The following is a 19,888-nucleotide window of genomic DNA, read 5'->3' as shown; positions in this document are numbered from 1 at the left end:
GAAACGTCGCCATATTGTTTAGGAAATGGCAAAGCGTAAAGATGTCAGTAATTTCGTTTGCACTGACGACGAGGTACAGCTTCTTTTGAAAAACGAACGACTACTAAACCGCTAAAAGTGCAGAAAATGTTGATTGGGAATCCGTACATCAAAAATACAATAAGATAGGAGTACCCGTCGGATCCGCTCCGCAAAATATCCGCTCTGCAGACCAAAGTTGAGCTGGCTGGGAATCTTAGCAATAAACAGAATCTTGCTGAGAATTTAGCTCATCGAGAGCTAGCTAGCTGGAAAATTTTTTTAGTGTACAAATAGCTTACAATGTGGTTTTACAAATCAGTTCTGGCTGGAAATTACATTCCGGATGCGATCACTGTGAAAAGACTGAAGTGTGTTCACTTGACACTTTCTGACTGCTTGATCTTTTGTCTGAAAACATGCTTACAATGTAATGTTAGTTTTTTATTAATTTTATTAATTTTATTTATTTTATTTATTTATCAATTATTTTATTTACCGGCAAACAATAGAGGTCTGTTTCGCTACTGTCATTTATAGAGTGAAATTAGATCGGTTTCTTTTCCTTTAACGCTCCCTTTTCCCACGTTCAGTTGTATGTTTAATCACCGTTGATCCGGTCGCTGAAAATCATCGTCTGTTCTGCTTTCATGTTCTACCTAGATACAACTGGTTATCTGGTAATGACGTTTTTTGGTTCGTGCAGTCTTTTCACATTTTGCTCTTTCTTGCCTCAGGCCCGGTAAGACTCTGGTAACCTCGTAATATTTTGCAACTAAAACATTGTTCCCGTATAATTTTGTGTCCAACGGTCGGTTTCAAGCGCGGTCAGGATTTGCCAACCAGTTGCTGGAGGGTTTGGCCGCCAGAGAACTCTGAGGACTCCACTGATAAATTCAAAGGTTCAGGTAAGAACTACTTTGGAATTGAACTAGCTGAATCAGCCTATATATTTAATATTGATAATGATAAGCAATGTGTGCGGGAAAAGCCGGCGCAGTTTTTCAAACTGTATTCGCCTCGCGACTGTATTGTATTTCAAACCCAACGGAAAGTGCAGCTTCAGTGAAAAGCAAGACCAGAAAAGGCCTAATGTCTCCGACCTTGGAAGGTTTTCCATTCATCCACAGTGATCTTACTTCCAAGTGTAATTTCAATTCCGCCGTTGTAACGACCAGTAAAATCCGATCCCGTTAGTGCAGTCGATGATGACCGCTTTTTAACGCGTCGAAGATGAGCTATTACGGAAACACATTTGCCGCGTCTTGGACAAAACGAGATACTGAAATGATTATTTTTTCCCGGTGTAAGAAAGTATTGTTTCCATCAGTTTCTTTACTGAAGTCCGATCGTGTTCTTTATATAACTGAAGGCTGATTACTTATTGCTGCCTTTTGGGATCGCCGAAAATTTGTTCTGAAAGAGCTGTTGACCAACACACCTGATTGATCTAGTTCCATGCTAATAAGCCCTTTGCAGGATCCGGTCACGTGCTTGGATATCACCTAGCAACGCCATGCTGGGACGCAAGCGTTTCGGCCGCCATCTTGAAAATTGTAGCGTGGCGAAGCGACTTTGTAGGTTCTCTTTCTTAATATTGGCGATCTGCTCGACTTTGAGACTTTTTTACCTTGGTGAAACTGTAACTAGGGTCTTTTTGTGACTTTCAGAGAAAAACACGAAACCGGGTGCACCGTGACGACCTCTTGACCTCATGGCGAGCAATGAAGGTAAGTAGCCGTTATCTGTCGTTTCGGCTTTGTTTTGCTTTTTGCGCGGGAAAAGATTTGAATATTTGCATATTAACTAAACGATTACTCCGAGATGACAGGTTTCGATTTGATTCAACAACATTTACGAGAGATGCTAGGGCACTGTTTTATGTTCATTTCATGGCATACTCAGTTGCAGAACGACGTGTTACAGATAATCCGACACAAGATCTTCAGCTGTTCCCCAATCTAACATTTGCTGAAGTAGAGAGCTACGCGAAAAACTCTTCTGGTTGTACAAGCACAAACAAAGCTTACAAATTCTTCGCTGAACATGGATATCTCCACAATATTCAAGATGCGTAAAGAACATTTATTTATGTCGACATACATTAACCTTACAATATCTTGTGATATCAGTGCATGCTTAACATTTACAGTTTATTGTCCCATAAAATAGATATCATTGCATTATGTATTCAGTAATTAAGCTTATGTGCTATCAAACTAATTTATTTTTTTTTAATTATCACTAATATGGCTGTGGGTCTGTTTGCTACACATCTAAGAACAATTTTCATTTCTTTCAGTGACTTACCTGCAAGAGAAAGCCAAAGTTACCGGTAAATGCTTTCGATCCATGAGAAAAAATGAAAATGTTCCTGTGTTGCAGGTGCAAGTGGTTACTGCCATCACATAAAAGGACTGCTGTTCTACATGACTCATTGTAAAATGTTTGGACTTGAATCCCTACCAGATGACCTAACATGCACCAGTATGCCACAGCGCTGGAGTGTACACAGGGAGAATTGGAACAAAAGAAATTCAATCAGTACTTGTAAAAAAGCCAAGAATGGGTGCTAACTATAACAAGTTCATCAAAAGTACTTTGTACTCACCATCTACTTCCAACAGAATCCTTTGCAAGAGTGATTTTAGTGGGTTGGACCCATTTCACTTAGCAGCTGACATTGCACCCACAGCAGAGGAAATGCCGAATTTAATACTTTAAGCCAACAAAATTTGGAAATGCTCTTAAAGGTAGTTCTCTGTCCTACCAGCAAAAGCTCTCACAGGAATATGTCATTAATGACTTCCTTGCCTGTGACTTCCCCAAGCTACCATTGAAGGATGCTGGAGAGAGAATTCTGAACAATGTTCAAGTGTGTTTAAACAAAGAAAAAAAATACTGCACTAGATGCTCTGTCTGTTACTCGAGCAGTCGTAATAGATTTGGAAGAGAGGACTGTGACACAGAGTGCAAGTAACCTCTGGCAGCTTCTGCGTTTTTAAAGCGAATTACTGCCAGCAAGTTTGGTTTTTGGGCAAAACGTATTTCAAACTTTGAAAACTTGGTGAAGCAAATAAACCCATGCAGCTGCAGTTTATGCCAATGTTGCTAAAGCTGGGATGGTCAATGAGTACCCATGTGGGTTAGTCATCAATCCCAAGTGCCCATGATTGGGGTGTAGTCCTGAACGTAAGGTGTATGACATTCAAGCAGCAAATGAAGGGCTTAATCCATTTGGTTTATGTGAAATCAAAGTTGCGAAAGAGGGAGAGAGATTTCAAAAATGTCAGGTATCTTGAAATTGATCCAGTTTCCAATGAGATAACATTAAAAAGAAATCATGAGCACTATTTTCAGGTGCAATGCCAACTTGGATTGATTGGGTTAGAGTGGAATGATTTTTTCTGCTACATGAATGACCATAAGTATTTTTGTCAACGAATTTTCTTTGATCAGAATTTTTTCCAGGACAGTAAAGATAAGGTGGACATGTTCTTTTTTGACTATTTCTTAGCTGTATAAATGTAATAAGTATGAAAAAAATAAAAACAAAAACACATCACAAGCAATCAGCTTGTAAAAACTTTATTACCCTACTAGTGGGAAGCTTTTAATGTACTTTTGCTCCATTTAAAATTAAGGGGCCTTGAAAATTTGTTAATAAACATACAACTGTATATAGCTGACTGATAGAGCCTAACATGGACAATGGAACATCTGAATCAAAAATATGATATTCTTTGATCCTCCTAATGGCCCTCTCTACATGAATCCTGACTTTTGCAATCATTTTGGTCTGATGAACCTCAGCTGCAGAAAACTGGCTTCTAGTCTCCAAAAAAGGAGGAAGGTTAAGGCTTACATTTTTTTCTCTGAGCAGATCTTCTATATCAAATCCCTTGTCTGCCATCACAGAATCCCCAGCCTCTACTAGGTCAAGTATTCCTGAACATCTTGTAATTTCTTTATCTGAAATTGCCCCTGTATACAAAGAAGAAACAAAAGTAATGGCACCATGTGGTGAAATACCTATTAGACCCTTGAGAGTTGTGTTACTCTTATATGAAGAATACAACTGAGATTGCAAAAGGAGAGATGATGGTGTCTCGGCAAAAATCTCTGTGCAATCCAGGATAACACGTGTAGTTGGGTAGTGTTTCTTAAATTCCCCTGGCATCTTGGCACACACATCAGCCCTGGAAGGCCAAATGGTTTGTGAACCCAAAAAAATACAAATAATTAGTCCATGTGGTAATTTTCCTGCTAACAGATGAAATACGTAAATTAAAGAGATGAGCGAGGTCCTGCTGAAAAAGCCCTAGTTTAATCCTAACAATTCATCTATCAAATGCAATAGCCGGATATTTGGGCGGTTTTCAAGGATACCGGATGCATAACAATATGTCATTGTTTCTGCTGTAGGCTTTATGAAATCATATAAAAGTATAAAATGTTTATATGAACAGAATCCAGTGTAAAATTTGATGGCATCATCATCTGTAGAGAATCTCTCAATGCCAAACTTGAAAATGTTAAGTTCAGCTGCAGCTTTTTCCTTGTGTCTTTGAAGTTCTTGCTGCACAAGAACAAGTGCAGCATTTGCTTCTCTATTGGTCCTTTCTGATTCTCTTCTTAGCTCTTCAAGCTCACCTTGTGCAACATGAAGTTGTGCCTTAGTCTGTTAAAGTTCTTCTTTTGGCATTGCTTGGGGATCACTTTCTGGTACACATGGAGCATCATCATTGTTGTCACTCTCATCTGTCCGGCTGAGTGGCACTATTAAGGATCAAAATTATAGCTCTAAAAATTGCATGGTCAGATCAGCTGTATCAAAAGATAACAAGATCGGGAAAAAAAAACAAAAACAGTGACAGCATTTCGAAATAGGGCTATAAAGTTACAACACTGCTTTTGTCAAGTTTTCACTGTTCAACACACCTTTCGATGTGTCTGATTATCTCCCGTCTGGGTTTTGAGGCAGCTGCCCAATTAAAAACAGTGGGGATAGCTCCTTCTTTGAGCAGGCGCCAGCCTGCACGGTCAGGAGAATGGTGGTCCTCTTCCTTGAAGTGCTTACTGCAAACTCTTGTCTTGGACGTTATCTATATATAGTTATATATAACAAAGTAAGTATTGAAACGTGCAGATGAAAGCTAAGCCAGAAATGCTGTTATTTTTTGAAAAAAAAACAAAAAAACAGTAACCTTGATATATGAGCCAATATTCCTCCGGATTTTAGCAATTCATTGCTTTCGAGTTTGCTTTTCCTTAGGCATACGGTGGAACCTCCATGAGGTGTCATAGCGACTGTCACAAGTGCATTGCGGCACACAGCAATGATAATCCCCTTCCTTTGCTTTCTTCTTGCAGACTGGGGAACTCGGGCTACTATCAACTACGAGTCGAAATATGAAAACAAACAAACAAACACTAGTCAGAATTGTGTGACGTGAAATCAATGGGAGCGAACACAATCTTGCTACACATTGCAGTACATATCGTAACTATAATTTACCAGAGTTGAAGTGAAAATTACTGCGGGAACATTTCTTTCTTTGTGACGTTACTGGTGACCGTTTTACACCGTACACGAGCCGAATCTTACCACGCATAAGGTCTATTATACGGCTGCTTTAGTTCATACGCAAATATTCAAATCTTTTCCCGCGCAAAAAAGCAAAACAAAGCCCAAACAACGGATAACTGCTACTTACCTTCATTGCTCGCCATGAGGTCAAGAGGTCGTCACGGTGCACCCAGTTTCGTGTTTTTCTCTAAAAGTCACAAATAGACCCTGGTTACCGTTTCACCAAGGTAAAAAAGTCTCAAAGTCGAGCAGATCGCCAATATTAAGAAAGAGAACCTACAAAGTCGCTTCGCCACGCTACAATTTTCAAGATGGTGGCCGAAACGCTTGCGTCCCAGCATGGCGTTGCTAGGTGGTTTCCAAGCACGTGACCAGATCCTACAAAGGGCCTTTTGTACTGTACTTTGGAATTTAAATGTCAAAAGTCAGAAAAGACCAGAAGGCAATCATGTCATTCCAGCTTTCGTTCTTTCGGTGTCGATGGCGCCAGGACAATAATGTGTGATTTAATTTCTTATGCGTTTCCATTTCTTAACGCGCGTGTTTTTCGCACATTCAGTTTCTGTCAGAGAACAAGTTGTTTTGCATGCCTGCGTTGTTACCGGAAATGGAGACATTTCGTCTTATTGTCCTTCTTTTTGTGATGGCACAGACAGTGATTATATCGTGGAACAATTATCACGCGGTTCAGTTTATGTAGCTAAGGCGAAGCGCGAAACATGGCACACGAAAAAATAGGGGAGGGGCGTGGCACCACCACCATTCACTGAATTCACGCCTCTGGGTTATAGGTTGATGGCGAAATGAGCGGGAAAAAATTACTCCACAATTATTGCTTTCTTAAACAGTTAAATCCTTGCTTCATTTCACTTGCCCCAGGGAATATAATTTTCAGCAATCTAACATCAGTTAAAATCTAAGACATTTCATTGAATACTCTCATTAATGAGTTACTTTTGTGAACATAGCTCTTGATCTAGATCTTACATTGAGGGGCTCCAATAGTATCACCAGTTTTGTATATTATCATGTGTCCGTGGCTGTATGCGTATTTGGATGCATGTGTGTGTCTGTGGAGGGGGAGGAGGACGCCGGTATAAGAGGGATTGTGCAGTATGTTACATTTTCTATAGACGTATCATTTTTTAGGTGTAAAATTATTGCGTGAGCTACAAGAAGCACAGCTGAAGATTCTGCAAACGTTACCCGATATCATGGACTGGTACCCGAGAGGAGATGAGCAAATTTGTTGATGAAACCACGAGATTAAGTTTGTGAATCTTTTATGCTGATCGTCCAGTGTATATTTATGACACTACATTGATAAGATTGATACATTTTGTTAACGAATCTCTAGACGTAATGATGCTTTAACATCCCCGCAATGGGCCTTTGCTGCAAAACTTTGCACTTAACTGTGTGAAACGTTTACGGTGAACGGCCTTTAACGTGTTTTTGGATTTAACCAAGGCTTTCGACACTGTGGACCACAAGATTCTGTTACGTAAGCTTTCAGAGATTGGTTTATGTCAGAATTCGCTTCAGTGGTTTCGCTCTTACATCACTGACAGGAAACAGCGCACATGTTGTGGCAATGAGTTGTCTGATGAGTTACCAGTCACCCACGGGGTTCCTCAGGGAAGTATCTTGGGTCCCCTGCTATTTGTCATCTACATCAACGATTTGACAAGCGTTCTAGATGCCTGTGAAGCGTCACTCTATGCAGACGATACGGTGATCTACTACTATGGGTCTTCCTCCCAGGAGCTGACTGACAAGCTCAATCAAGACCTCCTGGCGGTGGCGAAATGGCTGAACGAACATAAATTAACACTGAATCTGGACAAAACCAAATGTATGCTCATAGGCAGTAACAGGAAACTAGAGAGGCAAAGTTGCTCTAACTGTATCAATTTTTGATCATTGTGTGAACGATGTTACTTACATGGCGGCAAAATAACCACATATTGCTAATTTATCTCTAATAATAGTCAGCAGACTATAGGCTGTTGAATAGTGTCCTAAACAATGCGTGTGTTTTTAATCCAGGTCAATACGCTGGCCAGAACATTTTTTCGCCAATAATTTTGCAGGCATTTCAAATGTTACTCTTTACTGCTGGCTGGCTACTTGGCTAATTGCCATTTTGCTAGCTCGGTATTCAAAATTTTCATTATGTCTGGCTGGGAGTTTTATGAAATTAAGTCGATCTTGCTAGCAGTGAAGAGCGGATATTTTATCCCGAGGAAAGTTAATTATTAATGATAATTGACGTGGGAGCACAGAATCAGTGCTTGGGAAGTCACATCTTTAATTTCCAGTTACAGTGCCGTTGTGTACTCTTGATAAGATATTTTCGCGCCAAACGGAAGCCGTTTTATCTCCGTTTACACGGCACATAAAGCCGTATCGTTTTCAAAACGTTCCACTTTCGACAGCGTTTTAAGGATGAGGTTTCATGAGGTTTCCATCGTGGCCGTAGGCGTAACCGCATCGAAAAAGATGGGGCCTCAGAGTTTCTGTTTCGTTTCCTCAGAAACGAAACGGTATTGCTTTCAGTATAGGGGTAAACTATTTACATAGTGGAGGTAATATCCAGTCAGAGCAAAGTTCGTAATTGTTAATTTGAATGTAAATACGGCGGGAAAATGTCCACCAAAATGCAGTGCATGGACACAAAACGTGGCACTCCCAACTTTTCAATTGCTACCTTATACGAAATTTGGGAATTACGATTGAAACTCTCGTTTCTCGTTGTTATATTACAAAGAAATTTACGAACTGGACTTCTAATCGGATAGTGACAGTGAAAAGGAAATATATTATTTAGGTAGAGACACCACCACATCACGCGATTTATCCACTAATGCGAAGTTTTACGCTGATGGAAGCAGTTAGTTTTGTTAAGTTGACCGAAGAAATAGTTCCGTTTTCCGTTTCAGAGTGATTTATTGACGTGAGTATGAATGTTATCAGGGTAACGCTTATAATTCACAAAGTAAACATGTTCAACAAAAATAACTTGTTGAAACTAAATTTAATTTCGTGACACGGAAAAAGAAAAGGAACTTTCAAAAATGTCATACAGGTAGAAATCATTGGCAACTTACATGGTTCTAAGTCAGACTTAAACAATGTCTTCTAGAGAAACGAAGACATCGGTTTCCGTGCTTGATTTAAATTTAATTAAGTTCACAACTATGGCCAATCAGAACACTTGTCCGGAATACCAATCTCGCCCTTTTTGTGTCTTTTTACGGGAAGAGAACACGCACTTGGAGCGCTTGGATACTACAGATGGGATATATTATGGAATACATCATAATCATATTGTACTTTAGTTAACGTTGGTATATTGCAAAATAGGTACAAAATGGCTTTCTTTCAAGGTTTTCTTCACATCTTAGGCGTCGACATTTTCCAGATGTAGTTGTCAAATTTTCCGCCGCACGTCGAGTAGCTTTACTTCTTAGAGCGCGTGTTATAAGCTTTTAAAAATAACAAAATTTGCATTTTGACGTACCGCAGCATTTCAGGAGCTGGTTTTCATGAAAACACCGATAACCTTTGTATTTTAGCTTCATAACATTCAACCGAAAGTGGAGGAATAATTACACAACTGTCATCACACATAAGACGTCCTTTTTGAAAAGAAAAATATACTGCGTCACTCACAACAAAACGTAGAGTGCCGCTCCATTCGAATCAAGCGCTGCCTGGCACAGAACTGAAAAAATTATGCGCCAAATTCTTTTGTCTCCTAGCTTTATTTCGCCTCACACACCATACTTTGCCTTGAATTTACTTGTGTTAAAAAATAGGGTCCCGCCTCCCAAGGATTTTAAATGTTGCGTAAACAAAAAAACCGTTTTTAAAAAAGTTCTCATTCATTACACGCATCTTAAACTTGAAGAGCAACTCCCGTAGTGTAAGTCAAACGTGGATAACTGTACCTTCAACACGCTAACTGGACTTATAAGCCGTGCCCCCTCCCCCCCCCCCCCCCCCAACAGAGGGTACTCCCAGAAAAATTGGGCGGGGATATACGGCCCGCTTCCCAAAGCGCATATCCTATTTAAGATGAAAATCTGCGATTTTCCCTGCCCTACTTATGGCCTGATTCAGTACACTTATGTTGCAGTCTTTCCTGACGCAACTACATGAAGTATTACACATCAAAAAGGATATAACATTAATCTTACAGATACATAATTAGCTAATTTTGTGTTAGGTTTCATTTCAAGATGACAACTTTCCAGGAATTAGCCGCCTTTCGAACTAAATCAGAGGAATTTACGAAAGACAAACCAATCAGCACACCGGTCCAAGTCAAAGTTCTCACAGAAGTACAGGTTAACTTTCAAGATACAACAGACACATCAAAGTATGTCGCAACAACTCTCCTGTGAGAAAACCCACGTGTGATGGAATGTACTGTTTACAGTGAAACACTGGCACAACAGTCTTTTACAAAACAAAAGTGCTTGATGATTTCGGAAATGAAGCAAATAGTTTCTTGTTGAATAGTTTAGCGGCCATTAGTCTTCCGGCTTTTTTCTAGAAACAAAATTCGCAACATTAATTGGTATTTCATGATAGTTTTTAACAAAATACTTTTCATTTGTGATTGTTTAAAATGAGGTGATAATTATAAGCTCCAGGCTACGCGCCTAGTTCGTTATCAGCCACTTATCCACGCCCGCTCGCGGTTTGATTGTTTAAGATCTTCTGACATTAACTCGTGCAAAACGGTCCACGCAAAATTTCTTCTTCAGAAAAATTGCCCAACCCTCCCGCTCAACCTTTAAATTGCCCCCTTTAAAGATCAATGGCTTCATTGTGACAGCAGAAAACCACACAAATAATAGTATTTTCCTGCGTTCGACAGCGGAATTAGCAGCAAAATATGCTCTCATCGGTATCTTTGTTTGTATGTGCGTTGGTATGTGGGGTATTTTGGCGGGTGTATATATATCAGGCTTGAAAGAGTAGGTCTTTCACCTCGGTCTCACTTTTCCGCGTTCGTGATTTGTTTTATTTTTTTTTTATTGTTATTGATATTTTTGTTTGGCGCGTGTCTCTCTTTCTTTCTTTTCTTTTTTTTGGTAGATGTTTTCAAGTCCGCCTTGCGGTCAAACCTTCGGGCCGCGATTCCTCCGGACGACCATCATTTAACAGCTTTAGCTGACTTCCTTCCTGCAGTGACTTTGGCGGGAAGAACCACAAGCACTATAACCAAGTACTCTGCGACCTACGCCAGATGGAAACTTTGGGCGTGTGATCATGACCTGCCAGCTTTCCCCGCGTCTCCTTATCACTTCGCTCTCTGTTTCCGTCATTTTATGGCGGACGCTAAGACGCCTTCTCCGATAGAGTGCGCCGTGGAACCATCTCTATCAGAGCAACCGTTGGTGAGGATGTTCTCGCTGGTGCACAGCGTCTTTTGACCCACCATACTTCCAAAAGACACCCCATTAACGTTTCTCAGTTGGAACAATTAGTTAAAGGAGAAGGTCACTCCAAAAACCGTGTATTTTTTCCCATCGCCAATAAAAAGTTCACAGTGAGTTGAGTTACTCACCGTTGTTTTAGCTTCTGAAGTGAATGCGATCCCAATGAAAAAGAAGTGAAAACTTCGACACTGGGAGTCGCCATTTTGAAAGGATCTTGAAGGCCAGGCCGCATATCCGTGACGTCATTCCGCCCGAGAGTGTGTTTGTTCTTTTGAGCTTTAGTATGGCTGCTCTTGAAGCCAGAACGTGCTAGTGATTCCGCGGGAGATAATAATCAAGTTGAATTGAATGATCGGTTGGAAAATGCTCTGTGGTGTACTTGTGAGAGATGTGCAACCATACCGACGCAAAGAAAATGTGTTTGTTGCCGAGAACAGCCGGAGTAGGTCACCAAGATGGAAGTTACATTTTGCAGTACAATTACAATGGACGCGGTTAATGGAAGAGGAGGTTTATTTTTAATTGCAAATTGCTCTCAGAATTGAACTGGTGGCTTAAATAAATCCCCAGTTTAGTGCTTTTGATCTGATTTGTCTTCATTTTTACTTTACTGGCGGTTCAACGCGGAGGGAGTTCTGGTATCACAGAAACTGACGAGTTTTCAAAGGTGTATTTATTTCAATCGGGCGGATGCTTTCCACCTCACAACTCTGTGTTTTTACTTATAAGATTTGGATACTTTTTGCTTGTGCTCGTACGTGTTTGCCTTGGTTTCTTTACATTTATGGACTACGTGGACTCTTGTGAAATACGCAGTGACTTTACATTTAAGATGCGAAGTGAAATCGACGTCTTTGACGTGAATGTGAAATTGACGACATTCCTTATCAGTACTAAGATTTTTTGTGAGAATTGTAATTTGTATTGTTGGAAAGCTAAGCGTATGTAATAAATTTTGGATAGAAGAAAAAAGTATGTACAATTTTTTCATGCGTAAACCACTTGATTGCAAGTGTTTTTCATATCGCATATGTCGTGTTTACTGGCATCGTTACTTGACAAAGCACGCAGTAAGATTACAGCTTCATTTTTTACCGTAGCACTGCTTTCATTAGCAACTGTAATTCCCAAAAATAATGTGAATGAAAAAAAAAAGAAAACCGTCCTTGATTAATGATGAATTGTGATTATAAAATTGAAAACAAATTGCAGCACATTTCAGACAAAATATTATTTACATGCGGATATGGGATTTCGCTATAGCAGGACTTGTTATCGGTAATTGTCGAAATATAGATAGGACTGATGTACAATTAACTGCTTCTTCCGATGTATTTCAAATCAAATTAGACAGCATTTAACATTTGTAAGTATTTCAACTCATCCCTGGCTGTCAAGGCCGATTATTAAACTCGCTCTGAGTTTTCGGCTCACACAAAAGATTTATAAATCGAAAAAATGCTTTTTCGATAAAAGAAAAACGAAGCGGGTTAGTCTGACATGTAATTTTAAAGAAATCTGCAGGGCATTTGAAGTTCCCACGGTACCCTAAGAAATTTAATAAATTCACCCCCAAAACATGCGTGCAGTCGCTATGCATCAATGAACACGAAAACACGAAAAACCTTGCGCCAGTCTACGAAAAATAATGAATCAAAGCTTGCAACATGGAAGCTTTTTTATAAATACAGGTAAGACTGGTAAATGAAGAATAGAATTTCATTTAGCCATTTTCCCTGTTATTATAGAAAAAAAGCGGCAAACTGATATATACATGCAAAACCCGTGATTCACGCCATTTTAGCGTCTTTTCGTGAAAATATATTAAGCCTGAAGGGTTAAAAATTTTTGGCGACTGAAATACTTGGGCTGGTGACCAAACCTGAAAACTTAGGCGCCAGCTGGCCCCCAAGGTTTTTTTCTTGAAATTCGACTCCCCGTCCAGCGAGGAGCTTCAATTTCTTGCGCAGAAATAATATTTACCAAATCAAGTCAACGACAATAATAATAATTTTAAAAACTGATAGCTACCTCTTTTCGTTCCTTGCGATGCGCCGTTCGCTTGCAATGCGTGCCTTTACAAGAGCCTTCCATTGAAAAATTGTCGGAAAGCATTTTTCAATGACCCACTTCTTGTGTCTCCACCCACAAGCTCAAATCGGTATTCAGTTTTGAAACAGTCGTCTGTGAAATGCTCGTTGCGCACATTCGCATTTTTGAGTTTTTTTGGCATGAATCTCTCATCCCGACGTAGTTGTTTGAACCACTTCTTTGGCAATTTTTTGTTCATTGGAGGCAAACTAAGGAAAGCCACTCCTCTTTCCCAATCCTTTTCGGTTCGGGTTTTACAGCCCGGGACCCATCATTTTAGCTCACAACTGAATAAACGAATTTAGAACAGAAAAGGAGAGCTTTAGCCCCGTGAGCTTCGCGCCAATTCGGACTGAATGACGTCACGGATTTGCAACCTGGCCTTCAAGATCCTTTCAAAATGGCGGCTCCCAGTGTCGAAGTTTTCACTTCTTTTTCATTGGGATCGCATCCACTTCAGAAGCTAAAACAACGGTGAGTAACTCAACTCAATGTGAACTTTTTATTGGTGATGGAAAAAAATACACGATTTTTGGAGTGATCTCCTTTGACTCTAAAGCCCTTTCTGTGGCTTCTTTATATGATATTCATTCTGTTTTAATATGCCTGCTCGCCTTCGCCGCTTTTCTTAGATTTGATGAACTCGCGAGACTAGTTCGCTAAAATGTTGAGCTCGATAATAAAAAGTTGTAGTTGTTTATTGAATCCAGTAAAACTGCTAAATACAGGGATGGTGCATGAGTTGTTGTGGCTGTTTCAGGGAAAGCTACCTGTCCTGATAACATGTTGAATCGGTATCTCGATACTGAGGCTCAGCTTAGTCACGACAGTCCTCTTTTTTGCCGGGGATCGAAGACTAAATATGGCTACAAAGCTAGAGCTAGAGGTCTTAGCTACACCAGGCTAAGAGAATTAGTTATTGAGGCCTTTACAGGCATTGTGCCAGATATATCGCGTATCCAAACGCACAGTCTTACTGCGTCTTTCAATAACACGCGGACTCTAAATTTCAAAGCTCAACCGACAAATGCGTTTTTTGCTACCATCAATCAAATGTTCGGCGGCTCCTCCCAGGTTCCGACTATGTTGTCTGAACTGTGCTCAACGATTTGATTTGATTACCGCGCGCTCGGTAGTAGTCGGAAGCTACATGTAGGAGGAGCCGCCGAACATTTGATTGACGGTAGTGAAAAATGCACTTGTCGGTTGAGCTTTGAATTTTAGAGTCCGCATGTTATTGAAAGGCGCAGTAAGAGTGACGGAGCTACTGCTGCGGCTAGTGCCTTGTTACGGATCGTCTCTTTTTACGTTACGGCCGCTGGTCTAGTAGGGAGCTTAAGAAAACCACGACGGCAGCGGCAACGGCAACGTCGCTAAAGAAAAGGTTTAATGCGCAGAACAATGGCTGTGCACGTGCGTTATTATTCTTGGTACATTTTTTTACCGTCCTCTACAAAACAGCAACGTCAAATGACCAAATTCTGCGGAAAAGTGAACCATGACGGCTAATTTTTTATGTTTTTATTTCGAATTAATCGATGTGTCCTAGATTCAGTTTCGTGATAGCTTTGACAGTGATAAACAAAGTAAATGACTTTAGAGTATCGCGAGATTCGTAGGTAAAATAAAAACTCATTTTTTAATCGGCGTTGTCCTCGAGGTCGCTGTCGTGGTTTCTTAAGCTCCCTAGAGTTTCCGCCAAAGACGGCTATGTTAAAGATTCTCTGACCTTCCACACTTGATGAAATCGATAGAGTTTTTCCGCACAACAACCTTGCAAATGCAAATGTACCCATTACGACATTACACAGGTAAATTCCAGTGATAACAATGGGGTGACAGGCCTGCACAACTCCCATCTACGTGTAATAGCCGGTTAAAGCTTTGCTCTAACGAGTATATCCTTTAGGGATCTGCCCCTTTTGTACGAGACAATAGGGGGATCTTTGAATATTCTTCTAAGCAATGGTTGTTGTTGAATTAAATGCCAATTCTGCACAAGTATTTGCTTTAAGTTAGGCACTGATGGGCGATATTGTGTGACAAAAGACAAGATTCGCGTGTCTTGTTTACGTTTCTGTTGTAGGGCAGCTTTTCTCTCCTCAAATGTAATTTCTGCGAGTTGTTGGCCTTGGAAAAGGGAGTACAAAATGCAACTCTTCCATTCCTAACTAAAACATTTGAAGAGGTAGGTTGCTGATTAAACACACACTACTACAGCCGGTGATTTTGAAATTTGCTATTGTCTGTGTAAATTTGATTTCCATCTTACCACTAATGAAATAAAACAATGAAGAGAAACTATTTAGTTTTACAATTTTCCTGTTTGGTTTTAGTTCACATGGCAAAGTACAGAGGACTAAAAGGTCATGGTGGCAGTGCTTCTGCCCTTAAATTGTCCTCTTCCATGCAAGAGAAAATTAGTCAGGTGAGATTTCTCTCATGAAGAGTACAAGTAATCTACTTTAAAATGGAAAGACTGATTAATTCACTGTAATTAAGTGTGACTCCATTGTTCAATCACCTAAGTTTATTTTGTTTACTTTCAGTCTGTTGAACAATGTGGCTAACCAAAAAAATTGCTATTTGTGGATATTACAACACAAAAGCAGACATGCAGACAAAGGTATGTATGGTCGCCTCCTTCACATAAATAAAATAAGGATAAAGGCTATTGCCAGCATGTTTGTTTTGTTGTTACAGTACTGTAGCTTTTATAAAAGAAGGTTGACAAAGACGTGCTGTATAAACTATTTCAAAATTCTAATTGCATTATTTTGTAATTATGTTTCACTTACAAGACTTTCTACTTGCAGTGAAAGTGAAATATGGTTTGAAGAACCCAAAATCCTGTGTTCTGGTACTGGTACCATGCTACAGCAGAAACATGCCACAATGTGTGGAAATTTTTAATGGTTATTAAATAATTATGTATTAAAATGAGAAATTATCTTGAGGATGTTATGGAATTTACTTGTTTTACCCATTCCCAGACATTTGCTTGATAAGTCAATTGATATTGATAAATTATTGATGTCAAATTATCAACAAATATTACACGCAATTTGGGTTCAGAAAATATTCATCTGATCATGATATCTAATCATGATATTTTGCAATAACCGAGTGAATAATCATTTTAATTCATTTGATCAAAAAGTTTGTTTTCATATTCAAATCACTCTCTGGCAGCTCAGGGAAATGATCTGTACATGTACACACTAAACCGTTGAGTAACTGCTGTTAAAACTGGATTGCTCAATCCCATGTATTCAGCTTAATCAACAAGTGCATGCAGCCAACTCAGATATAATAATATAAACAATTTCAGAGTCCAACTTAGAAGATGAGAGACTGCAAGAGTCAATTTCCACTGCACAAGATCTGTGCAATGCCATGAAAGATGAACGGTAGGCGAATGACGTCAATTAATTATATTCAAGTTTAAAAACATGCCTGAACAGTTTTCCAAGAGATAAGCTCTCGCAAAAACTTTCGCCTCTTGGAATGTTTACATTATTTTGTGTCCACAGACAAATATCTAAGAAAATTTTCAAACCAAATCGAGGTTATTGTATGTACTGTGTAATAATGTATATACATTAAACAGCTAACAAGAGAAGCAAAAACAGGATTAGGTGGTCCAAGACGTTTAATTACCACTCAGAGTTTCATGGTTCTTTTGAATCAATCATCTGGCGAAGTCAAATATATTAGCTATCATATATATTAACTGAAGGTGGTTCAAGACGTTTAATTACTACTCAGAGTTTCATGGTTCTTTTGAATCAATCATCTGGCAAAGTCAAATATATTAGCCATCATATATATTAACTGAAGGGGTGCCTTGAATAAAGCCCCAAGTGACTTTTGGAAAATTTGGAGTTAGTCAGTATTGAAATACCTCCCAGCAATTTACACATTTTACTTTGGTTTTTATCATTGGCCTCCAAGAACTAGTTCAAAGTAAAATGTGAAAATTGCTGGGAGGTATTTCAATACTTAAGCCAATCGTTGTGTTCTTGGGCGAGACATCTTACTTTCAAATTGCCTCTCTCCGCGCAGGTGTATAAATGGGTACCGGCAAATCTAATGCTGGGGGTAACCCTGCGAAGAAGTACCGTTTGATTCTTGGGGAATAAAAATTCTTGTAGTCGCTTCATGCCACGGAAACTTGAACATGCTCAGGCCTGATGCGCCACTTGGCTTGTATGTAGACTTATGTTAATTACATAGCGTTTTATAATCACAGAGCCTTTTAATAAAAAGGAGTAGAAATAGAAAAAAAAACTTTAAGTACATACATGTAACTACAGATAGAGTGGTTATGAATTGAAAGTTGTAAAACCAAAACCAAACCAACTAGTTAACAATTAGACAGCTCAGCCAAACTCAAAACTGTAAGTAAAACCAAAACCAAAACAAAGTCATTGCCAGTCATTGATTACTAATTCAACATTCAGTTGAAACCACTCTTAGATACTGCAATAATTAGAGTAAGGAAATCATTTAAAAATGTTCATGTAAGTGAACGTTCTATATCATCTTCCTCTTTGAAGAGAAAGTTGGAAGAATGGCGCCAGGTTCGCCAAGAACAAGATATACAATTCCAGGTACACTAAAAAATTATGACAATAGAATTGAATAACAATGCACAAAACTACAAGCTCGGTTAAATTAACTCCAACGCAAATAATCACCCTTAATGATCACATATGGGGGTTACAGATCATCCAAGTACTAATGTACGATTTACTTAAATAAGTCCTCTTTGCTCCGAGCGAGGCATAAGGCTTCCACCATTATAGCTCTCCACTGGACCCTGCTGTTTGCAATCTTGAACTAATCCTGATCTTATACCACTCCTTTGGCACTGTCCGTCTCCACGACTGTTTTGGACTTCTCTGTTTCATTTTACCTTGAGGGTTCTATTTCATGTCCATTCTGGTGGGGTTTTCTCTCCTAAATATTATAATGTAAAGAGAATTGAAAATACTACATATGTAAAATTGAAGGAAACCAAAAAGGGCCAACAACAACGACAACAACAAGGACAAGGGTCAGGAAAATGGATACGACAAGGGCAAAGGCAAGGAAAAAGGTAAAGGCAAGGGAGAGGGAGCGGACAAGAATGAGCACAAGGACGACAGAAAGGACAAGGACAAGGATAACAACCAGGACAAGGTTAAGGACAAGGTATTAAAGAGATTATTATTAAATAAGGTACCACAGAAGTATAGGATGCTGCTGAGGGAAACTGAAAGAATACATTTGTTAAGTAAAACTGGCATTCTAATTAAATTGACTGCGGTAATTAAATTGGCAATCATCAGGTAACATGGAGAATAAAATTTGTGAAACTCACTCAAAGCATCCAAAATCAGAAGACGAGACATTAAACATAACGTCTTTAGTGACATTAACCCTTAAATTTCAAGTGATCTGTTGATATGGGCAAGCTAGATATATGGATAGCCACGCACCCTTACTTTTACTATTGTTTTTGGCGTAGCCCTTTCAATATAGTCCTCAAATCATCTCAAGTATTCTAGAAATACTTTTGACAGGTCAGGCTACTAACTCTTACTGCTTATCGATACACTGAAATGTGTTCTATAATTAGTGTTCTATTCCTAGTTGGAATTTCCAGAGGGAGGGGAGGGGGTGATATTAGAAAACTCCCTTTATTGGTTTACATGAAATGTTTTTTTTCTTTACCATAATGATTTGATTTAGCGCCCTCGTTCCAATAAGCACCCCCTTTGGAATAACTGCCCCCTTCAAATGTGAACTTTTACTACGAAGTGCCCCTACTCTAGTATTATTCATTCAAGGAAAATAAGCCTTGCCACGCAGGGCTACAATAGCTCAAGGTTGTTTGACTTGTTCAGCGAGCCATGAGTAATTCACGCGACTAGGATGCTTTCGATGGGATCACTGAATTGAATGTTGAAGATACCGCAACTAAAAGCTTTTTTTTTTTCACGTGTTGATGTACCGTAAGTGACACTGTTCAAAGCTATCGGCGTCTAAAAAGATTAAAATTCCCCCACTTTAACTGAACTTTCACTGTATATTTGGTATACTGTTACTTGTAAATAACAAATACCACATCAAAATTTTGTTTCTCAAAAAAGAAATTTAGCGTCCTGACCTGAATAAGCGCCCTGTCTCGAATAATCATCCTCCCTTGAGTTACCAAAAGTAAGTACATGTAAGTGCCCCGCATGCCAAATCGATTATTATAATCATTACCACAAACAATTTTCCAGAACTTTCCAGGACTCCGATTGATTTTTCAAGGAACTCAAAAACTCACATTAACCCCAAGATCTAAATGCTAACTCTGTCTCACTGTCTGCCATACATTTCATCTTTTTACTCGAGTTTAACAGATTTCCAGAACTTTCTAGGACCAGTAGCCTTTATTCAGGACTTTCCAGTCCTGGAAAATGCCACAATTAAATTCTAGGACTTTCCAGGTTTTCCAGGAGATGTACGAACCCACTAAACATATTTGTTACTGTTTATCATAAAAGCACCTAGGCTTACCGCAACATTTTGAAATGTTTGTTTGTTAGATCAGACACAGGAAAGGAGAAAAAGGGTGGGGTCATCTCCATCAGGTGAAAAATACACCAAAATTATCCTCCGCCACAGTGAAAACAAGAAGACTGGGAGGAGGTTTAGGCCTGACGCATAATTCCAGGTACATTGGTGTAACTATTTTAATGCA

At 39.3% G+C, this 19,888-nt stretch overlaps 2 pseudogenes; one reads left to right on the top strand and one right to left on the bottom strand.

The window, feature by feature from the left end:
* The first annotated feature begins 1,888 nt into the window (after positions 1–1,888).
* Positions 1,889–3,698, top strand: LOC149117177 (uncharacterized; annotated as a pseudogene).
* On the bottom strand, positions 3,580–5,741 carry LOC110040080 (uncharacterized; annotated as a pseudogene).
* Between the last annotated feature and the right edge of the window lie 14,147 nt (positions 5,742–19,888).

Source organism: Orbicella faveolata, unplaced genomic scaffold (assembly GCF_042242905.1).
Source record: "Orbicella faveolata isolate gen_17 unplaced genomic scaffold, um_ofav_v1 contig_12, whole genome shotgun sequence".
Lineage (NCBI taxonomy): Eukaryota > Metazoa > Cnidaria > Anthozoa > Scleractinia > Merulinidae > Orbicella > Orbicella faveolata.
This window is presented reverse-complemented; position numbering and strand designations above follow the sequence as displayed.